The 21848-nt window shown below is 40.2% G+C and overlaps 1 long non-coding RNA gene across 2 annotated transcripts in view; it reads right to left on the bottom strand.

Moving 5' to 3' along the window:
- Positions 1 to 21848, bottom strand: part of LOC109549363 (uncharacterized) — an 89174-nt gene that overhangs the window by 16404 nt on the left and 50922 nt on the right. For both annotated transcript variants that reach the window (XR_012330101.1, XR_012330102.1), the window contains one exon: positions 7643 to 7719. This is a non-coding gene — a long non-coding RNA (uncharacterized lncRNA). The remainder of the gene's footprint in view (positions 1 to 7642; positions 7720 to 21848) is intronic.

The following is a 21848-nucleotide window of genomic DNA, read 5'->3' as shown; positions in this document are numbered from 1 at the left end:
CAAACTCTTCCAAAATATAGCAGAGGGAGGAACACTCCCAAACTCATTCTACGAGGCCACCATCACCCTGATAGCAAAACCAGACAAGGATGTCACAAAGAAAGAAAACAACAGGCCAATATCACTGATGAACATAGATGCAAAAATCCTCAACAAAATACTAGCAAACAGAATCCAAAAGCACATTAAAAGGATCATACACCATGATCAAGTGGGGTTTATTCCAGGAATGCAAGGATTCTTCAATATACGCAAATCAATCAACATGATACACCATATTAACAAATTGAAGGGAAACAACCATATGATCATGTCAATAGATGCAGAGAATGCTTTTGACAAAATTCAACACCCATTTTTGATAAAAAACCTGCAGAAAGTAGGCATAGAGGGAACTTTCCTCAACATAATAAAGGCCATATATGACAAACCCACAGCCAATGTAGTCCTGAATGGTGAAAAACTGAAATCTTTTCCACTAAGATCAGGAACAAGACAAGGTTGACCACTCTCCCCACTATTATTCAACATAGTTTTGGAAGTTTTAGCCACAGCAATCAGAGAAGAAAAAGAAACAAAAGGAATCCAAATCGGAAAAGAAGAAGGAAAGTCACTGTTTGCAGATGACATGATAACATACATAGAGAATCCGAAAGATGCTACCAGAAAACTATGAGCATTACTCAATTAATTTGGTAAAGTAGCAGGATACAAAATTAATGCACAGAAATCTCTGGCATTGTTATACTCTAATGATGAAAAATCTGAAAGTGAAATCAAGAAAACACTCCCATTTACCACTGCAACAAAAAGAATAAAATATCTAGGAATAATCCTACCTAAGAGGACAAAATACCTGTATGCAGAAAAGTATAAGACACTGATGAAAGAAATTAAAGATGATACAAATAGATGGAGAGATATACCATGTTCTTGGATTGGAAGAATCAACATTGTGAAAATGACTCTACTACCCAAAGCAATCTACATATTCAATGCAATCCCTATCAAACTACCTCTGGCGTTTTTCACAGAACTAGAACAAAAAATTTCACAATTTGTATGGAAACACAAAGACTCCAAATAGCCAAAACAATCTTGAGAACAAAAAATGGAGCTGGAGGAATCAGGCTCCCTGACTTCAGACTATACTACAAAGCTACAGTAATCAAGACAGTATGGTACTGGCACAAAAATAGAAAGATAGATGAATGGAACAGGATAGAAAGCCCAGAGATAAACCCACGCACATATGGTCACCTTATCTTTGATAAAGGAGGCAAGAATATACAGTGGAGAAAAGACAGCCTCTTCAATAAGTGGTGCTGGGAAAACTTGACAGGTACATGTAAAAGAATGAAATTAGAACACTCCCTAACACCATACACAAAATAAACTCAAAATGGATTAAAGACCTAAATATAAGGCCAGAAAGTATAAAACTCTTAGAGGAAAACAAAGGGAGAACACTCTATGACATAAATCACAGCAAGATCCTTTTTCACCCACCTCTTAGAGAAATGGAAATAAAAACAAAAATAAACAAATGGGACCTAATGAAACTTAAAAGCTTTTGCACAGCAAAGAAAATCATAAACAAGACCAAAAGACAACCCTCAGAATGGGAGAAACTATTTGCAAATGAAGCAACTGACAATGGATTAATCTCCATGATATATAAGCAGCTCATGCAGCTCAATAATAAATTAATAAAGAACCCAATCCAAAATAGGCAGAAGACCTAAACAGACATTTCTCCAAAGAAGATATACAGATTGCCAACAAACACATGAAAGAATGCTCAACATCATTAATCGTTGGAGAAATGCAAATCAAAACTACAATGAGATATCATCTCACACCAGTCAGAATGGCCATCATCAAAAAATCTAGAAACAATAAATGCTGGAGAAGGTGTGGAGAAAAGGGAACACTCTTGCACTGCTGGTGGGAATGTCAACTGGTACAGCCACTATGGAGAACAGTATGGAGGTTCCTTAAAAAACTACAAATAGAACTACCATACTACCCAGCAATCCCACTACTGGGCATATACCCTGAGAAAACCATAATTAAAAAAGAGTCATGTACCAAAATGTTCATTGCAGCTCTATTTACAATAGCCAGGACATGGAAGCAACCTAAGTGTCCATCAACAGATGAATGGATAAAGAAAATGTGGCACATATATACAATGGCATATTACTCAGCCATAAAAAGAAACGAAATTGAGTTATTTGTAGTGAGGTGGATGGACTTAGAAAATGTCACACAGATTGAAGTAAACCAGAAAGAGAAAAACAAATACTGTATGCTAACACATATATATGGAATCTAAGGAAAAAAAAAAGAAAAAGGTCATGTAGTACCTAGGGTAAGACAGGAATAAAGACACAGATCTACTAGAGCACGGACTTGAGGATATGGGGAGGGAGAAGGGTAAGCTGTGACAAAATGAGAGTGGCATGGACATATATACACTACCAAACATAAAATAGATAGCTAGTGGGAAGCAGCCGCATAGCACAGGGAGATCAGCTAGGTGGTTTGTGACCACCTAGAGGGGTGGGATAGGGAGGGTGGGAGGGAGGGAGATGCAAGAGGGAAGAGATATGGGAACATATGTATATGTATAACTGATTCACTTTGTTATAAAGCAGAAACTAACACACAATTGTAAAGCAATTATACTCCAATACAGATGTTAAAAAAAAAGTACCATAGTTATTGGAAATCAAGAAAACAATTTAGTCTTTCTTTCAGAAGTTCTGTGTGAATTTTCTACTTTTTTTATTATGTTTGGTTTTGAAAATGCACCCATTCACAAAACCTCTGGGAAGTCGGACAAAACAGATGTATAATCCTCTGAAATGGGACAGGACTCAAGTTAAAGTATAATTGACTGAAGATTTAAGAACACAATGAGGGAAAGGCTCACCTTTCTCCTCTATCTGAAGTTGCCAAGTGAAACCTTCCAAATATTCTAGAGGAAAGGGATGCCTCTGACTCATATTCTGTTTTCCTTTGAGTCTTGCTCAACTTTTGTTTCCAATGGAAAAAGGAAGGACAAAGGAATCAGAGTAAAAGTCAAGGAACTAATTTTGCGTGGGAGGAAAGTACAGCTGTGTCATCTCTAGGCTATGATTATATAAAAAGAAAAACTTTGTAAAAGAACTCAAACCTTAACTTATTCAATGCGTCAATTTGAAGACGAAGGTAAGATGTTAAAGAATGGTGGGACCGAGTTGCTCCTTCAGAATCATGGTCTTTCTCTGTGTCTCATAGACACTTTAAAGATTGCAAAACTTTCCTCCAGAACCATTTCTAAGGCTGGAGAAACTGGCTTCTTCCGCATACTTCAAATCTATCTATCAATGGAAATTTAACACCCCCAAAAAATGCTAGTTTCGGATATACAAGGACTGAAATGTTCACAGAACGCTCTAGGAGTGTATGAGTTTGGCTGGATTTATCTTGCTCTAAGGTCAATTCAATCCTGAAAATCCTAAAGTCCCTTCCCTCAAATAGGGAACCATAGGTTCAGGTGAACAGTACTCTCTCTTGCTACAAAAAATAAATTGATATCGTCTGTAGGAACAAGACTTCTGGGGCAAAAAGAACAAGTAAAAATTAAAATACTGGGTGTACCGTTTAGCTCAACTCTTTCATTTTGAAGATGATGCAGTGGAGGCTCAGAGATACAAGTATGCACTGAAACATCCTGAGGTCTCTTCTGTAGGTCATGCAGAACTAGCCTCACCCCCAGGCCTCACTCCCGGTCTGCCTACCCTCTTGCTGCAGTGATGAGAGAACTGTAAATATCTCATCAGGTCTCAGTGAATCCTTGCCTGGTTGACTGAGTCAACTAGAGAGGAAGAGTTAGCGGTCCTTATGACCACCCTTCCATCCGCACCCCTGCTCTCTAGATTCTGAAACAGTAGGGGTTCTGGGCGCAGGCCTTTGAGCAAGCTGCGAGGGGGGGGTGAGTAACTGAAAACGTCAGCGAGGAAGCAGGGCCTGGCACTCCCAAGGGAAAAACTAAGTGGTACGCATGGCCCTTGCATTTTCCACCTTTCCTTCACTTCTTCTTTCCTTTGAAAATGTTTTCTTTTGAGCAAGACTAAAGGCAAACAGAATATGTATCAGAGGCATCTTTCTCTCGAGACTTTGGAAGGTCTCATTTGGTATCTTTAGATGGGGAAGGAAGGTAAGCCTTTTCCTCACGACAATGTCTAGCCAACCATTCTTCAGCTTGAATCCTGGCCCATTTCATAGGCCCCTGGTTGTACATCCATTTTGCCTGACTGCCCAGCGGTTTTATGAATGGACATATTTTCAGACAAAATGACTTGTTTAGAATGATGTTCAAATTTTAATATGCATAGACATCACCAGGAGGGCCTGTTGAAACACAGATTGCTGGGCCCCATACCTTGTTTATAATTTAGGAGGTGTCTGGGTGGAACAAGTTCTAACAAGCTCCCAGGTGATGCTGCTCCTAGTTCCAGCATTCAGGGCTAATGGGAACAATGGCCCCCAGGACCAAGCCTTAGATGTGCTCACCTTACCTGCTTCCACATCTCTGATAAGCCCCCTTTTCGTACTGACTCAGTGAGAAGCTATAGCTCATGTGAGAGGGAGACAGTGACAATAACGAGCATTGTCATCTTCTCAGAGGAACCACCTTGCTGCTTTTATTCCTAACTCTTAAGGAACTCTTAGACTTCCTTTTAGGCTCTTTATTTATCTTACTCCTCACATATAAATGACCACAAAGTCCTAGATTCTGTACCCTAAATATCTACAGAAGCTCTCCCCTACCTCTCCATCTCCTTTCTCACCTCCTTGACCCAGGTGAACATGATCTTTAGTCCAGAATTCTGCAGCAGCTCCCTATTTGGTCTTCTCTTTCTCTCCACTAACAGAGCAAGGTTCCTAAAACAGAAATCTGATCCGAAAACTGGTCTGCTCAGAATTGCTCCAGTGTGTCCCCTTGGCTTTCAGGAGAAAGATAGAAGGGCAGCAATATCTTGGGGACATTTATTTTGCCTTTCCATCATCCTCTTCCTTCCTCCAATCATACCAACACTCATAGCATTCGAGATCACACTTGGCAGAAGGAGAAGAGGTTCAACTGGTAAACCTCCTTCCACTTAAAACAGCTACCTTTCATTTTAGTTTAATGAGCATTTATAGCTACCTACTATCTGCAATGCCTGACACTTTTTGCTAATGCTCACAAAAATCAGGTGGGTTACTGGGAGGAAAGAATGAGACATAGAGTTAAGGGGCTGACAAAGGTTATATCGAGCTAGTTAGATGATAAATTTGGAAGAGAAAACAGGTCTCTTGTTGCCTATCCAGGTTTCTTGCCATTGAACCTCACAACAGCCTTCATTTGTTTTCCAAATGTATGAGTTAGGAAGTAGAGGGTAAATGAATAAGCCCTGGCTTCAGACACTCCAGATTAGAAAACTGGTTCTGCGATGAGGTAACCATGAGTACGTTTCTCACCATTTTGAGCCTCCATTTCCTCATCCTGAATTAACCTTTGTTCATTTTTTATTATCCTTCTAATAATCCCCTTGTGGTAGCAGTATTCTAAGATGACTCCAGTGATCCCTGCCTCCTGGTATCCATGCCTTCATGTACCTTTCTCCTGTGGAGTGTGGACAGGATATGCAACTTGCTTCTAACTAATAGGATATGGTGATGGGCAAGAGGTATCCCTCCCATAATTATGTTGTGTTATAGAAGGGATTTTGCAGATGAAAGTAAATTCCTAAACAGTTTGACGTTGACTTAATTAAAAGACGATTATCCTAGATGGGCCTGCCCTAATCAGGTAGTCCTTTAAAAGAGGGCTTCTTCTTTCCCTGAGCTCAGAGACTCCAGACAGTGGGGATTCTCTTCCTCCTGCTGGCTCTGAGTTGTACAGAGGTAAGAAAATCAATTCTTCCAACATCCACATGAACTTGCAAGAGGACCCCTGAATCTCAGGTGAGACTGCAGCCCCTTGAGTGCAGTCTTGTGAGACCCTAAGCAGAGGAGCCAGCTAAGCTTTGCCTAGACTCCTGACTCATGCAAACTGTGAGATAATAATTGCATATTGTTTTAAGCTGCTAAATTTGCATTAACTTGTTATGCAGCAATAACTAACTCATACATCCCCCTTTCCCTGTAATTTCACCACCATCTCCCCCTCACCCCTCAAAAAAAGGGGTAGGAGGGGACAAAGATCAAAGAGCAGACTCTATGGACTGAGTGGAACTGGTTTGAGAGCAATCACATCTTTACTCACCTGTAACCCTAGTTAGACAGAATGGCTTTCAGCAGTGCTGCTCTGAGAAACCAGATGGTGTACGCTGATGGGGTATATTCTACGGGGACAGAGGAGTGTGGGGTTGGACTAGAGGACAGTTGTGTTTACTTTTTCCATAGTTGTGCCTTTTTCTGGAACTCCAGGAGGGAAGAGTCATGCCCGGGAAGAGGGTAGAACTGGCTCTGGAAGGTTAAGTAACAAAGAAGGCCATATAAAATGGCACAGCAATAATGCAGGAGGTTGAGAAATGGAGCTGGGTTTGAAGACACAACACCCACAAGTCATAGTTTGATTCTGTCACTAGCTGTTTTAGGACTACAGTTCCTCACTGCACCTCTTGGGATTTTGATTTCCTCAACTCTAACACAACAGAATTATATGTTTGGTAGTTTCTAATTCCTTTAGCAATATACTGCCTTTCTCAAGTGAAATGGAGAAAAGAGATGAAAAGCGAAGCTGTTCTGGTTAAAGCAGAGGACCCAGCTTAAAAACTACTGCAGGGGATAAGCCCCAGGCTCTCTTCTGACTCAGGTATCTCCCCATGATGCTATGGCTCTCCAGCAGAGGCTGGCCAGGATACAGACTGGGAGGATGCATACAGGTTTAAGCACCTTGCCACTTTTGCAGGGGCCGTACAAGTGTGGTAGGTCTGGTGGGGAGCCAGCTCACGTATAAGAGCATGAGCCCTACTCCTGCAGGGCCTCCAAGGCTCACATCAAGAACAGACACAGCTGTCTTGCTTCTAGCCATTCCTTCACTGGGCTCACAGCTGGTCAGCCAGAACTTTCTCTGAGGCTCCAAAGACTGCTCTACTTTGAGTCCCAGCTAGAAAGGGTGAACAACGTAAGTTTCCTTTTCATTACATGAACTGTTCCAGGAAAGTCAGTCTGTCCCTCAGAGACTCCAGACAGCAGGGCTTCTCTTCCTCCTGCTGGCTCTGAGTTCTACAGATGTAAGAAAAGCAATTCTTCCAACATCCACATGAACTTGCAAGAGGACCTGCATTTCAACGTCACATGGCATCAAGTAGAAACTCCCAGCTGACTCGTACTCCCATCCTCAATACTTGGTTTTGCAATTTGTCTGTTCCTATATTATACACATCTCCACCCCCACCAACCCTCAAAGCCAGCATTATAAACACAGAGAGTAGAAACAAACCTCTCTCCAGACCTTGTCGTTTGGCTCCAGCCAATTCCTTGTATAAGAGCTTGTGTGTCTGTACGTTGGCTCAGATAGCTTCTTGTGGTGTGTACAGAGAAGACTAAAGAATGAAAAGGATGTTCATGTTTTCATCCAGTGCATTTACTGAAAACCTACCATATGTCTGGTGCCATTCCAGTCGCTGTGGATACAGCAGTGAGCTAGATTGTTTCTACATTCATGGAGCTTGCAGTCTGTAGGGGGAGAGAAGAAATTTTTAAAAACAGTTATGTAGGAGACATAAACAAACAAGAACATTTAGGGTAAATGAAAAACACTGAAAGAAATAAGCAAGGATCTGGGATAAATGGGTATCAAATGGAGTGGGGGAAATGACTTTGGTTATGGGCATTCCAGAAAGGTTTCCCTGAGGATGCAGCATTAAGCTGAAACTTTGAGGCTGAGAAGAGGCCAGTCAAGCCAAGATTCCAGGAAAACACTTCTAAGATACAGGTGACAGCAAAATCAAAGGCCCTGAGTCAGAAGAGAGCTCACCCTGTGTGAGGAACTGAAAGGTCAGTCTGGAAGCAGTGTGGGAACATTGAGAGGGTGGAATGCCTTTCGAGTGGATCCAGCTCTCTTTTGAAACCTTAGCTGGAGTGGAATGTGTGGGTTGAGCTCTGGCTTTGCCACTTGCTACTCATTAACCGTCTGTAAGAGTCAATACAGGGAACTCTGCTCAATATTCTGTAACCACCTAATTGGGAAAAGAATTTGAAAAAGGATATGTATATGTATGTATATGTATATGTATAACTGAATCACTTTGTTGTACACCTGAAACGAACATAACATTGTTAATCAACCATACTCCAATATAAAATAAAAAGTTAAAAAAAAAAAGAGTCAATACATTTCCCCAAGTTCCTGAATCAGCTGCAGTGGCAATCACCTGACCCCAGGGGGCGCAGGCTGGTTCTTCAGGCCACTGTAATGATTAGATTGAATTTCTTCAGTGTCTTATTAAGGTGAGTCCCCTGGGAGACAGACTCTGAGACGGAGATTTGTACGCAGGAAGTAAATGGGGTGGCACACTTGAGAACGCCTCCTGTGAGGGAGTGAGGAAAGCGAGATTTGGTAAAGTAGTTGCAGGAAAGGTCACAGCCAATCCCAAAGGGAGCTCTGAAGCTGGGAAGGCTTTTTAGAGTCATCTCAAACTGCGGTACAGACACCAGGCCTTTTGCCTCCATGCTGACCAGTCATCAGGTGTGGGCTATCCCTAGGTAGGGAATGTAACTGGGCCAGACAGCTCCCTTCGGCTATAGGAATGGCCCAGAGAGGGACTCAGCTGTGAGTCATCAGCAGGCCACACTCCCAGCACTGGGAGAATGTGTGTCTGCCCTGCAGTGGGAATTGGGTGACACATCACAACGTTCGCTACACTAATAGCTATTCTGGCCAACCTGATCGCAACCAGCCATCACTGAGACTCAAATACCACTGGAATTTCTCCATAGCTGAGACCCTGGCTATTGGGAGGAGACTGTTTTGCTAGTCTCCATTTATTTTAAATATTTTCTGAGATTGCTTAGAAGTGTATTAAGGTCAATATTTTTAAGATGTTCTGTTAGGTAGGCCTCCAGGCAAATACCTTCTGTGAGGGTAAAGTAAACAAATTGCAAAAGATATGTGTTCCTGGTCACTTATATGCTATCCAGGATTTCTCAGAACTGGCCATACCCCTGGACCCCACTCTGCTGGATGGATTTCAGAGCAGGGACATCTGAAGTCCACAGAACCCAGTTCCTGGCCCTCAGAGAACAGATTAGTACAGCTCAAAGGCAAGGCTTCAGATCCACAGATGAGCTGTGTGGCAGCTCACGTTCCAATGAGGTGGCTGTATGTCTCTGTGCAAATCCAATGGCAGGCTGTCACTGGGTAGTGTGGTTGGGTACAAGACCAGCATCGGGGAATAGATGATGATGGGGGTGCAAGGTGCCATATTAGGGGAGGTCAGAAAGGCCTCTGGGATGAGAAAGTGACATCCGAGTAAAGTGAGGAAGTGAGTCATGTAGATTTCTGGAGGTAGGAAGTTCCAGAGAAAGGAAAAAAATGTGCCAATGTGCTAAGGCTGAAGAATGTTCAACTCACAGTAAGGCCAGTGCAGCTGGGCACAGTGGGCCAAAGGAGGACAGGTCAGAGGGCTGCTGGGGCTAGATCATGTGGGGTCAGGAAAGCAGGCCATGGGGAGGACTAGGGATTATTACTATTTTTTTGTGAGTGAAATAGGAAGTCATTAGAGAGTTCTGAGCAAGGAGCGATATGATCTGACATGTTTTAAAAGGAACTCTCAGAGAACAGACAGTAGGAGGGAAGGGTAGGCAGAGCACAAGTAGGAAGCTACTGTGGTAATTGGGACATGAGAATAAGATGGTTTAAACCAGGGTAACTGCGGAGGTGGTGAGAACTGATTGGGTGCTGGATAAACTTTGGAAATAGAATTTGCTGATGATTTGGCTATAGGTGTGTGTGAGAGAGAGGAATCAAGGATGACTCCAAGTTCAAGTGTCATTTCTGCGTACAGTCACTCTCCTCTCCCACCTCCACCCCCACTTTGTTTTACTACCCTCCTCTTCTAATCCTGAGGACTCACATTTCCTTACCCAAGTGCTTCAGTGTCACCTCACTCTCCCACCCCAGGCTCTCCCTCTTTGATAGGTCCTCATACTCTGCTTCTAAATGCCTTTTTATATTCCAAACTTTTCTATACTCTGTCCTAGCCTATGAATTCCCTGCATAGTGACTGGTTAACTAGTTTGCAAAAGTAAATAAAGACCAAGGTGCTAGTTTGAAAATGTCATACACCCCTACCACCAACACCCCATACATTTCTATTTTTAGTGCATCACCCCTGCCTTATCTCACAGTCATGACCAATAAAGGAATTTTAGGCACTTGAGAGTCAATGGTGAGAGATGTGAGGCCTGGGGGCCTTTTCTAGAAGGAGCTACTTCATTTATATTATCCTCACAGCAATCTGATCAATATTTTTATTCCCATACTACTGAGCAAAGAAGTGAGATTCCAAGGGTCTGGGCCCAACACATGTCTGGTAAATAACAGAGCTGGGATCCAACCCAAACTGTCTGACTCCAGGGTCCGAGCTCTTCCCCTCCATCCCAAGCCCTGCTGCGGCAGAAGGGTGTGCAAATGATTTCTGGGTTATAAGGACACCAAGAATGGGCCTGCTCTCTAGCTGTGGCACATTCCTGTTACTTCTGAGCTTCAGGCAGACAAGAGAGAACTCAAAATGCCACCTGGTAAATATTTCTAGTGTTTCTTTCTAGTGCTCAAGATAGTTTTACAAATGACTGTTACTTCAGAGCTATGCTCTGCCAATTCGCTACAACTCCAAATTGCCTGCTTTAGAGTCTAGAAGCCCTACATGTGCTTTTGAGCACAAGCTCTGGTCATTTTCAGTCCTCTGGAACAGTCTGATAGTGGACAGTGGTAAAGTAAAATTATAGTTGGAGTTGGGATTTTTTTTTTTTCTCACAGACACCTTGAAATGTGGTGTTTAGTATTTCCTGGCATGAGCTTGGGATCTACTCACATCTCTCGCACCACTTGTAATGTGACTGTAGCACATTAGGTCTATTCTGAATCTTTTTATCCTTCACCTCTATCTATAGGTTCAGAGAAAGAATGAACCATTAATGACCTCATCAATTTAATAGACTATGTCAACTTCTCTATCTAGTCCTATAAACAGAAAATCAGACTTGTGGTTTCCTGCTGCCCATCTGGATTTCCTAACTGCCTTTCAGCCATGAACTTTATTCTTCCTGATTAGAAACAGAGACATTATGGGGAAGGGGGATGGGGAGAGAGGAAGGAAATAGTAATGAATCTTACCAAGGCAACTTCCAACCCTGGGATTATGTCATTCAACTAGGATATGCTTTTGCAGGTAAGGATACCAGTTGGTATGTGTTTCCTTTCCTCGGAAAATACTTTGTGTCAAACTATTTTTCACATAATACTAAAGTTTACTCATTAGCTCACGTTGGTAGTCCATTTACCTTTTAGGAAAAGCTCACCATCACAGATCTATATTAAATTTTTTAGGTATTTAAAAGATAATCTTATGTTTTAGTAAGAGTAACTTTTATGTATGTTGCTGTTAAACTTTAGCAAACAATCAAATAATCATACAGGAATGTAGCTGTAGCTTGATTAGGGACTATTAGCACTCAAATTAATTGATTTTAAATAGTAGTGATAAACTTTATAAGTATTAAATAATATTTTTAAAGCAACAAATAAAACATCAATGTTTATTTTTTGTTTCCCTGGGCTACTTTTAAAAAAGTAGCATTTAATGATCTTTGCTAATAAAGTAGAACAGTGGTCTAGCAAAAGGGAATTACCACGTATTCAACCATACCATCTGCTGTTGCCATGTAAAACAAGACTAATTGATGTGCTAGGCATTTTACATATGTTGTCACAGTTAAATATCCGAATGACTAAATTCAGTGCCCTGAAAAGCTAATAATATCTTTGGACTACATTATATGGTAGAGGATCTGCAACAGTTAAATTTTAAATTTTATTTTGCTCAATTTTAAAATTGGTTTGCAATTCTGAGCATAGTTAATGCTTATAATGGGCTCATTGCCCTGAAGCTTAGAATTGTCATCTTTCATTTAGTCAATAAAGTGTTTATGGAGCAACTACAATGTAATAAAGTCTGGGGTGAATCAGATACAAATTTAATTCTAAGAAAATGATAGTCAAATGCAATTTAAATCAAAACATTTCATGGAACAAGCTCTTTCATGGAACTTTTATAAAGTGACTCAAAAATTTTGTTGGAAAAGCAAATGGCCAATAATTGCCAGGATTATTTTGTAAAAAGAGAACAAGGTAAGGAGTCTCCATCTACCAGACTTATAATACAGACAGTGTGGGACTTCCCTGGTGGCACAGTGGTTAAGAATCTGCCTGCAAATGCAGGGGCCACAGGTTCGAGCCCTGGTCCGGGAGGATCATACATGCCGCAGAGCAACTAAGCCCGTGCACCACAACTACTGAGCCTGCGCTCTAGAGACTGCGAGCCACAACTACTGAGTCCACATGCCACAACTACTGAAGCCTGCATGCCTAGAGCCCACGCTCCTCAACGGGGGAGGCCACCGCAATGAGAAACCCATGCACCGCAACAAGGAGTAGCCCCCGCTCGCCGCAACTGGGGAAAGCCCGTGCACAGCAACCAAGACCCAACACAGCCATAAATAAATTAATTAATTAAAAAATAATAATAATAATACAGACAGTATGTATGGATACAGGGATGAATAAATAAACCAATGCATCACAACAGAAATCCCAGAAAAACAGACATATACGAATATATATATATATATATATATATATATATATATATATATATATATATATATACTTTAAACATCTTTAAAGTCCTATGAACTGGATCAAAACACTCAAGTTTGGTGCAGCCATATGACTGAGTTCTGACCAACAGAATGTGGCAAGATGGCTTCTCCAGGCCTGGTCCATGAAACCTCCCTTGTATACTGCATGTTCTTTTTTCCCTGGCCTTCTAGACAGATGTAGAAAATTTGGTGGAGCTCTCTGAGGACCAAAAAAATGACAGAGCCACTAGATGGAAGAAGCCTGAATGACTGCATACAGCAGAGACCCTGTGCCATCCTCTTTGTGCCCCCCCCAGTGTATGGCAACATAACCAAGAAATAAACCTAGGCTGTGTTAAACCACTGAAATTTAACACTGCTTGTTTTAACAGTTAGCCTAGTTTGACTAATATACCCTATAATTACATTCAAATCCCCGTCTCTTCCTACTCAACAATGAACTGTTTGAGGGCAAAAACATACAGTCCTTCATCCAATGTTGCTTAGCAAACAGATGATCAATAAATACTTATTGAATTAATAAATATTCAATTAAGCCAGGAGAAAGGACTAATATATTTTATAATGTTTCCTTGCACCTACTTCTCCTAAAGTGACTATTAAAACAACCATGCACAGAAAAAAAAAATTTCTTAAACATCAGAAAAATAAAATAACAAGTTAATCATATTTCACTATTTCTCAAGTATTCTAATATCTGATATTTTGCTGCAGTAGAAAATAAGAGATTGATCTGGAGGTTTCCAAAAGACACAATCATGCATTCTTTAAAGCAATTAAAAAAAGAAAACTTTCCATCCACTATTCTCATGAGGAAAAGAACAAAATTTGCTACATTCTGTAGGTCCAAGTTAATTCTGATCCCTAGGTTTGCATTTGAAACAAGAAAACTTTATGGAGTCACTTTCTCAAGTCTCTTTTGACTACACAGGCATTTCGACACATTTACTGGAGGCAGCCATTTGCCACAGTGTGGCAATAAATAATACACTAAGTCAAAGTGTATTAAAATGGCATTTAATGTACAACCTTCTCCTCCCTTTTTTTTAATTACTAAGAAATATTTGCAACACATTAACCCCAGGCAATCTTAGGAGACTTTCAATTTAAGAATATTAATATATGTGTTTTACTGAGTACTGAGAGAATCATTAAGTATAAATTAAGGATTCCCTATGGAGAGTGACGCTAATATTAATAGATGAAATTACTGCTCCAATATCCTCCCTTTCCCAAATACGATCTATTTCAGGAAGCCCACAGAAGGTATACATGCCTATCTTCATTTTCAGATTTAAAAAGCCAGTTGTCGGGCTTCCCTGGTGGCACAGTGGTTGAGAGTCTGCCTGCCGATGCAGAGGACATGGGTTCGTGCCCCGGTCCGGGAAGATCCCACATGCCGCGGAGCAGCTGGGCCCGTGACCCATGGCCGCTGAGCCTGCGCATCCGGAGCCTGTGCTCCGCAACGGGAGAGGCCACAACAGTGAGAAGCGCACGTACCGCAAAAAAAAAAAAAAAAAAAAAAAAGCCAGTTGTCACTATTAAGCAGAAGTTGCATGTATTGATGTAAAATAAATTAATATATGAAAAAAAAAGATATATATGTAGGTATTACTGAATCACTTTGCTGTACACCTGACATTAATACAACATTGAAAATCAACTATACCTCAATTAAAAAAAGAAGAAAGTGCTCCAAAAACTAAATAAATAAAATAAAATAAATTAGTATTGCCATTATAGCTTTAAAAGAGAAATCAGAATTTGACACTTGAACCATTCACTCAGTCATGTAAATTCTTAGAGAACGGACAGTTGCTTTAGTGAAGAATGACTGGATGGCCTTTTCGGAAATGAGCAAGTCTGGTAAATACATGTCTCTTGATTATGTGTCTTGATTATTTAGCAGAATAATTGTTCAGCTTTTCTCCTTTGTGCTACATGATGTCTGGGTGTCTCCTCATCCCTACCCTACCTTACCCTTACCTTGTGCCTTACTAGTTTCTTTGCCAAGGGATGGGGTAAGGATATTTAATATTTCTCAATATTAAAAGGAGTTGAAATTTTAATATGGTTTGTTTGGGGATTGTGTGAAAAAGTCCACACATTAAAATGGCTCCTTAAAAAGGCAACTGCGAAGTGCCATTTATCCCCTCTATCATTTCCTGCCCAACTCCCACCATTTTGTCAACTTTTGTTTTGCCTGAATGGCTTCATGCCAAAGCAACTTCGGGTGCACAGTTGGGTGATCTGGGTTTCTAATTGTTGAGCATCTTCTATCTCAGCACAAATAAAAGCACACATATTTTCTTAATATACTTCCATGTATGTTACTCATATTGTGAATTTTGTTTATGATTTTCATCCTGGTCAAAAAACAATCCTTGCTTCAATTATAAGGAAAGTTTTAATACATTTCTTGGAAAAAAAGTAAGGAAAACATTTTGAATTGAAGTACCAAGAAAAAATTGAATGGCGAAGTATATCTACTATTCTGTTCAATGACACATTTAAATTCATGTTAAACAACTCAATGTATTAAAATATACATTTTCAATTTTCTAATAATTCAAAACTAAGACATGAATTTTTAATATTTTTCCAGGGCAGTCAGTTTCATTATGAAAATACATCTGATTTGCAAGATGCTGGGCTATAGGTGTCATATATACACTCACAAAGGCACCAGTCCTGATCACAAAAGAGGTAATGAAAGCAGGGAAAGATGGTTATATAATTAGGAGCTTGAATTAGATGCTAGTGCAAGATGTAATGTGCTGAACTTAAAATGTCTGTAGAATCAAATCTGACTTTTAAAAGAAACAGCTTTACCACAGAAAGTCCAAATAGTGTCATCGTTGTTCAAATCAAGAAGAAAGTAAAAAACCTCTTAAAAGGGAAATAGCAGTGTTTTTTCAGAGCCATTTCATGTCTGCTCTTACAATGCTTACAAATGGAAATAAAGCACATTATGATTCAGAAGAAATGAAACAACAAATTAAATATTATCTAGACACACTCCATCTCTGAGGGTTATATGCTCTGTTGTTTTTATGAGAAGGATTACTCTGTTCTGGATATCCCTATCCAGAAATGTCCCCAGGAAAATACCCCAGGCTTTTACAGGATAGTGGAACAACTGTAATCCAAAAATAGTTGGACGGGGGCAGGAGGCATCAAGGAGTACGAGAGACTTCTCAGCATATTCCTTTGATGAGACGTGAAGGCTGATGATGAACTGCTTTCACTATTTTCTCTCACAGTTTAGTTTTACAATTATGGAATGAAAAGTGGCATTTTATGAGAAAACAATGTTTTCATGTTGATTAAGCATAGTTATGAAAGAGAGGGAGGTCCCCTGAACAATTTAGCAGAATAATTGTTCAGCTTTTCTCCTTTGTGCCTCTATAATCTCTCTCTATGACTCTATCAAAACCAAAATTTTCCCATCTTATGATGGCTCAAACTCTTAACTTTATTTACCCAGAATAGACTTCTATCTTGTTCTACAAACCCATGTATCCATATATCCCTTCCTACCTGACATTTTTTCCTCCTAAACATCCTCTAGGCACTTCAAACTCCACTGAACACATTCTCATTATCCTCACTGTAATTTGTGGTCATTCGGAGAAGTGTTGCAATTATTACTGCATTCTGAAATGCCTCACCCTTGACCTTCCTCATAAAGAATACAAATCTCTGTATACAAAGAGACATAAACTGTTAATGATAGGTTTAGGTTGTTTCTCAAAGTGGTTCTTGTTCTTGCAGCAAAAAAAAAATGGTATATTCCTCTATAGCCTTTACAAATATTAAGAAATAAAATGCTATAAAATCTTTTGATCTTGCTGGCAAAAACTATGTGTTAAGGCTATCTTCTATTAAAGCAGCATTTTTTTGCAGATAGGTAAGTTGGTAGGCAGAGGATGGTTAGATAGACAGGCAGATAGAGGGGAAAAAATAGAGAAATAGAGAGGTATGGATATTGGTGTTTTATAAAATAAAGGAAAAAATGGATGAATGAGTCACTGATTCTCAGTGGGGTGGAAAGACATCCAGAATGTAGTGAGCCAATCTCTCTGCTGAGGGCTCTTTCTTGGTCATTATCTACACAGCTTGAGTTTTAGAGAACAATCTTATTTTCAAATATTTTCCTCCAGTATTATACCACCTGTATCAATTCTAGTCTTTAGGAAATTTGGTCACCAAATTTATAGTGGAAATTAATAAACGTGTCTCACATATTTCTGTTAGGGTCTTCAATTTTTTTCTTTAAGAGAAAATACATTAAATGTTCAGTTGTAGGACAACTTCCATTTTTCAACTTTCCACTTTAGTCATCTCTCAGTTCTCCTCTTTCTTGACCTAACAGCAGCATTCAATAAAGTTGATCCCTTCCTCCTTCTTGAATAGTCTCTTTACTTGGCTTTGGCACATCACTCTCTCTTAGTTCTCTCCTTACATCATTGGCTGCTCCTTCTCAGTCACCTTTGGCGACTCTTCCACAACTACTTGAACTCTAAACGTTGTCCTGCCCCAGGGCTCAATCTTTGGATGTCTTTATATATCTACAATTTCAAGTTGTTTCATGGCTTTAAATACCATTTACATACCACTAATGCTCAAAATTATAGTTCAGCCTGGACCTCTTACGTGAAGTCTTTTCTGTCTACTCAAAACCTCCACACAGATGTTTAATACAAATTTAAATTCAATGTGTTGAAAACAGAACTCTTGATTTTCCCCTCAACTCTTATCCTCCTGCAGTTAGCCTTATCTCTACCAATATCAATTCATCAATCCAGTTGCTTGGGCCAAAACCCCTGCACGTTTGTGTGATTCCTCTGTTGTCCTCATACCCTACCATCAATCTTTTAGGAACTCTTGTTGGCTCCACCTTAAAAATATATCCATAATACTACCAATTCTCAGCATGTCTTTGTGTTCCAATTTTCTCACCTACATCCACTGCTATGATCTTGGTTAAGCTATTACCATCACAAACCTGGATTACTGCAATAATTTTCTAGCTGTTTTTTTCCTTCCTGTTTCCCTAGTCTATTCTCAACACAGCAGGCAGTGATCCTTTAAAAACTCAAGTCAGCTCATGTCCTTCTTCTGCTCAAAACTCTCCCATGGTTTCCTGTCTTTCCCAGAGTAAAAGCCTCTAAAACCTTAAGTGATCTGGCTCCCCAAGAGCTCTTCTGTCACTCTTCTTATTTGTTGTGTCCCAGCTATACTGACTTTCTTGCTTTTCCTTGAACACATGCCTAGCACTCTGCCACCTCAGGGCTTTTGCACTGGCTGTTCCCTCTGCCTAGAATAATCTTTCTTTAATACTTCCAAGTCTCACTGGATATTTTATTCAATTATCTGCTCAATTTTCACCTTATCAAAGAGACCTTCCCAGACAACGCTAATATAAAATAGTAACAGCTCATTTTCTACCTCACTAATCATGGTTAATTTTCCTCTAAGGCACTTTAAAACCATCTGACATACTACATTTTATGTTAGAGGGGACTCCCTGAACTGTATTATTGGATGTGGAGAAAATGTGGAATATTATAACAAGGAGGAGGCAGTATCCTGGCAGGAATAAGGAGGACTGGGCAGAGGCTCTGAGGAAGAAGATTGTGGTTTGTGAAAAAGAACTTTCTCTCTGTGGACAGAGCCTGGTGTTGCCAGACAACCAGCTCTCATGGCCCCCAAATTGCCTTAATGACTCTGAAAGGGGTTAGTGGAAAGGTGGAGAGATTTGCAGGCTTGTATTTTTTTGCATATGAGATGCCAGAGGTGGAATCTTCAATCATGGTTAGCATCACTTTCCTCCAGTCTTTGCCATGTTGAACTATACCAATGCTCAAACTGCAGGGTTTCCCATAACAGAACCGGTATCCCAATGGCCTAGGGCAATTCCCTGATTAGGATGGCTCACTCTTTTCTTACACCCTTCTTCTGAGGCAATGGTTTCAATGGAAGGCAGTGAGTTGTAAATGCCATAAGACATCACAAGTCTGGGAGCTGGCGCTGGGCCCACCGTGGCTTACCTCCAAATCCCTGGCTTCCCTAAAGCTGAATGCCTGGTTCTCAGCTTATCAAAGTAACACTCTGGCAGAGACCACTTTGAAAATCTGCACCCAAACTACAATTTCAGGGATTTGAGGAATCACACAACTAGCTTTTTCTTTCCATTTCTGTAAGTGGAGAAATGGAGGGTATTTTTAAGGGTAAAGAGCTTTTCTGATTAAGTGGCTCCTTGACTAATCCTAATGCCACCAGAGCCGGTATTTACTGTCACAATCCCCAGACAGGATTGTAAAGTGGGAGGAGTGTGTTCTGTGTACCTTTCCACTCTGGAAACTCTCTCCAACTCTGTTCTCTCAACGTCAACCAAAAGGCCTCTTTAAGGCTATTTACTTTGTTTCCTCTCTGTGAAATATGTTTTAGCTCTGCAGTAATATGAAGGCCACCATGAGTCATCGGAAGGATGGAAGTGAAACGTGGGGGCAAACTTAGGTCAGATGCTAAGAAGAGCAAGACACACAGGCCAAAACCTTGTCAGTGAAGCAAAACCAGGACAGGGGAGCTGTGCTGGAGTCAGAGCAAGAAGCATTCATCTGGGGAACTAGGATACACAAAAATGATTCATGGGCAAATAAATCCAAGATCAAAGGGAGTAAAGGGTTGAATGAATTACGTTTTGGGGTAAGGCGTAGGAAATAGGGCATGTACACAGTTGGTCTGAATGAACGTTCAGCTTTGTGTGTTTGTTTTGTGTGTGGGGGTGTGTGTCCTCTTTGGAAAACTAAAGACTCCCGTGTATTAGGTGCACTTCTACTGTTCTTATAGAGAGAACTAACATTTACTGCGCACTTTCTCTGTGACAGGCAAGGGCTTTACTTGCATTATTTTATTGAATTCTTGCAGCTATGGTGTAAGTGCTATGTTTACCCCCATCACTTGTTTAAACTTATAGAGTAATACGTGTAGACTCTAGGCCTTGAATCCGACTCTGGCTGATTCTAGAGACAATGCCCACTCTAAACAGCCATTTGGCCTCCATATGGTAGAGTGTTGGATTAACAAACAGCCCGCATTTGACACACAGCAACACTCCCCAGGGTCTAAGTCAATAAACTGGGACTTCCTCAAAACCCTCCCTCATGTAATGCTGTTCCCCTGAAACTTTCAATGATCCTTCTAGTTCCCCAGGTTCTGTGATAATAATTTATCTGCTCTGATATCTCAGAATTTAATGAACTAGCCTTGGCCTGCAGGATCTGGTCTCTGGAATATTAGCTCTGAAATGAAATCTAATATAACTTTAAATTCAATCCGATGTACCTAATAGAATGCCTTAAATAGGTATTATCATAAAGAAAACTATTACAAAGGCATAGGTGATGACAATTATATTATAAATTTTATCATCCCCTAATAACATGCCAGGTTGACCAAATTCTCCACTGGGATTCCTAAATCCCGTAAAACTGTGACCCAGAGGACACACTGCCCAAAGTCCCTGAAAGAATTTCTCCTAATAATTGGAGTACAATGCGTAACTTCATTTCTAATTCTCTAAACTCTATTCTGGAATACAGCAATATTGAATCAATGTTTGCATTGGGTCTCCTCAGCCCAGGGACTCATGCATTATCACACCATTTATTGGCATTCATTCATTCAACACGGAATCACTGAGCATCTCTGGGCCATGCCTTGGGACTAAACAGTGAACAGGTCAGGCATTGTCCCTTGTGAAGCTTATGGTCCAAAGTGGGAGCCAAGTCATGTTGTAGTGTCGCGAGTACTAACGATGAAAGATTTCCATTCTACTTCCTAACAAGCTGCACTTTCCAGCCATATCGTTAATCTTAATAAAAATGCTATAAGGTCCTTCACTCAAGTTGATACTGCTCCGGGGTCTCACTGAGATGAAGACTACTCTTGAAAGACTTGAGCTTCCTGGCCATAATATACTCCATTTCAATAGAGAGTGAATTTATTCCTGTTTCTGTATATTCCTATTGTGTATACAATTTTCCCTTTCTGGAAAACTTTATCCTTCCACTTTGTTTATCTAATTCTTGCCTTCTTGAAAAGCCCAGCTCAGGTTCCCTTCTTTTCTGAAACACTCTGTGACATAAGGGTTCTTCACCTAAACTCCCAGGACTTTCATTATTTGTGCCACTTGTTATCATGACTCCTTAGATTACTTATCTTTTCTTATATCTACCCCCCAGGGGTTTTTTACCTTTTCATCTTGTATTCTGTTGTTTAGAAAATTGCCTAACACACAGTAACCATTTTAGCCATTTCTGGGTAAAATGGTTATTGATGATAAAAACACATATTTCTCTATGAAACTGGTGATTACCAGGCCTAAAGAGTAAACCTTTCCAAGGTAAACACTTTATGAGAATTAGCTTTTGGCCAGAAAGATTCACCCTTAGACTCAAGAGCTGTATATTTCCTTTTAGGTATCTTTTCATGCCATGGGTCATGAGGTCAGCTTTTTCACCACTGGTTTCATGTGTGGTGGTGTATTATAGAGAGGGAGCAAGAAAGAAGAAAGGAGAAACAAGGCTTATTGTTTACAAGACTGGCTATAGTAGCTGATACTCTGTGGGAAGTAGCTGGTTATTTGGTACCAGGGATTGTATAAGCACTATAAATAAGACTGAATAAAGAACTGAGTGAAAATCCCGGACGAGACACTAGGAATTAGGAGAACAAGATACGATGATGAGTTCAAATACTCTTTGTCAAAGAAACATCAAGAACATAACAGAGAATAGGACAACTCATTTGATCAAAGACAGAGAAGTTATAAGTATCCAGACCACAGTCTAGGCAGGGAGGGAATGTGGAACCAAATCAAGTAAAGAATCTGAACAGCAAGGATCAGGAATTCAGGA

Source organism: Tursiops truncatus, chromosome 2 (assembly GCF_011762595.2).
Source record: "Tursiops truncatus isolate mTurTru1 chromosome 2, mTurTru1.mat.Y, whole genome shotgun sequence".
NCBI classification, from domain to species: Eukaryota; Metazoa; Chordata; class Mammalia; order Artiodactyla; family Delphinidae; genus Tursiops; species Tursiops truncatus.
This window is presented reverse-complemented; position numbering and strand designations above follow the sequence as displayed.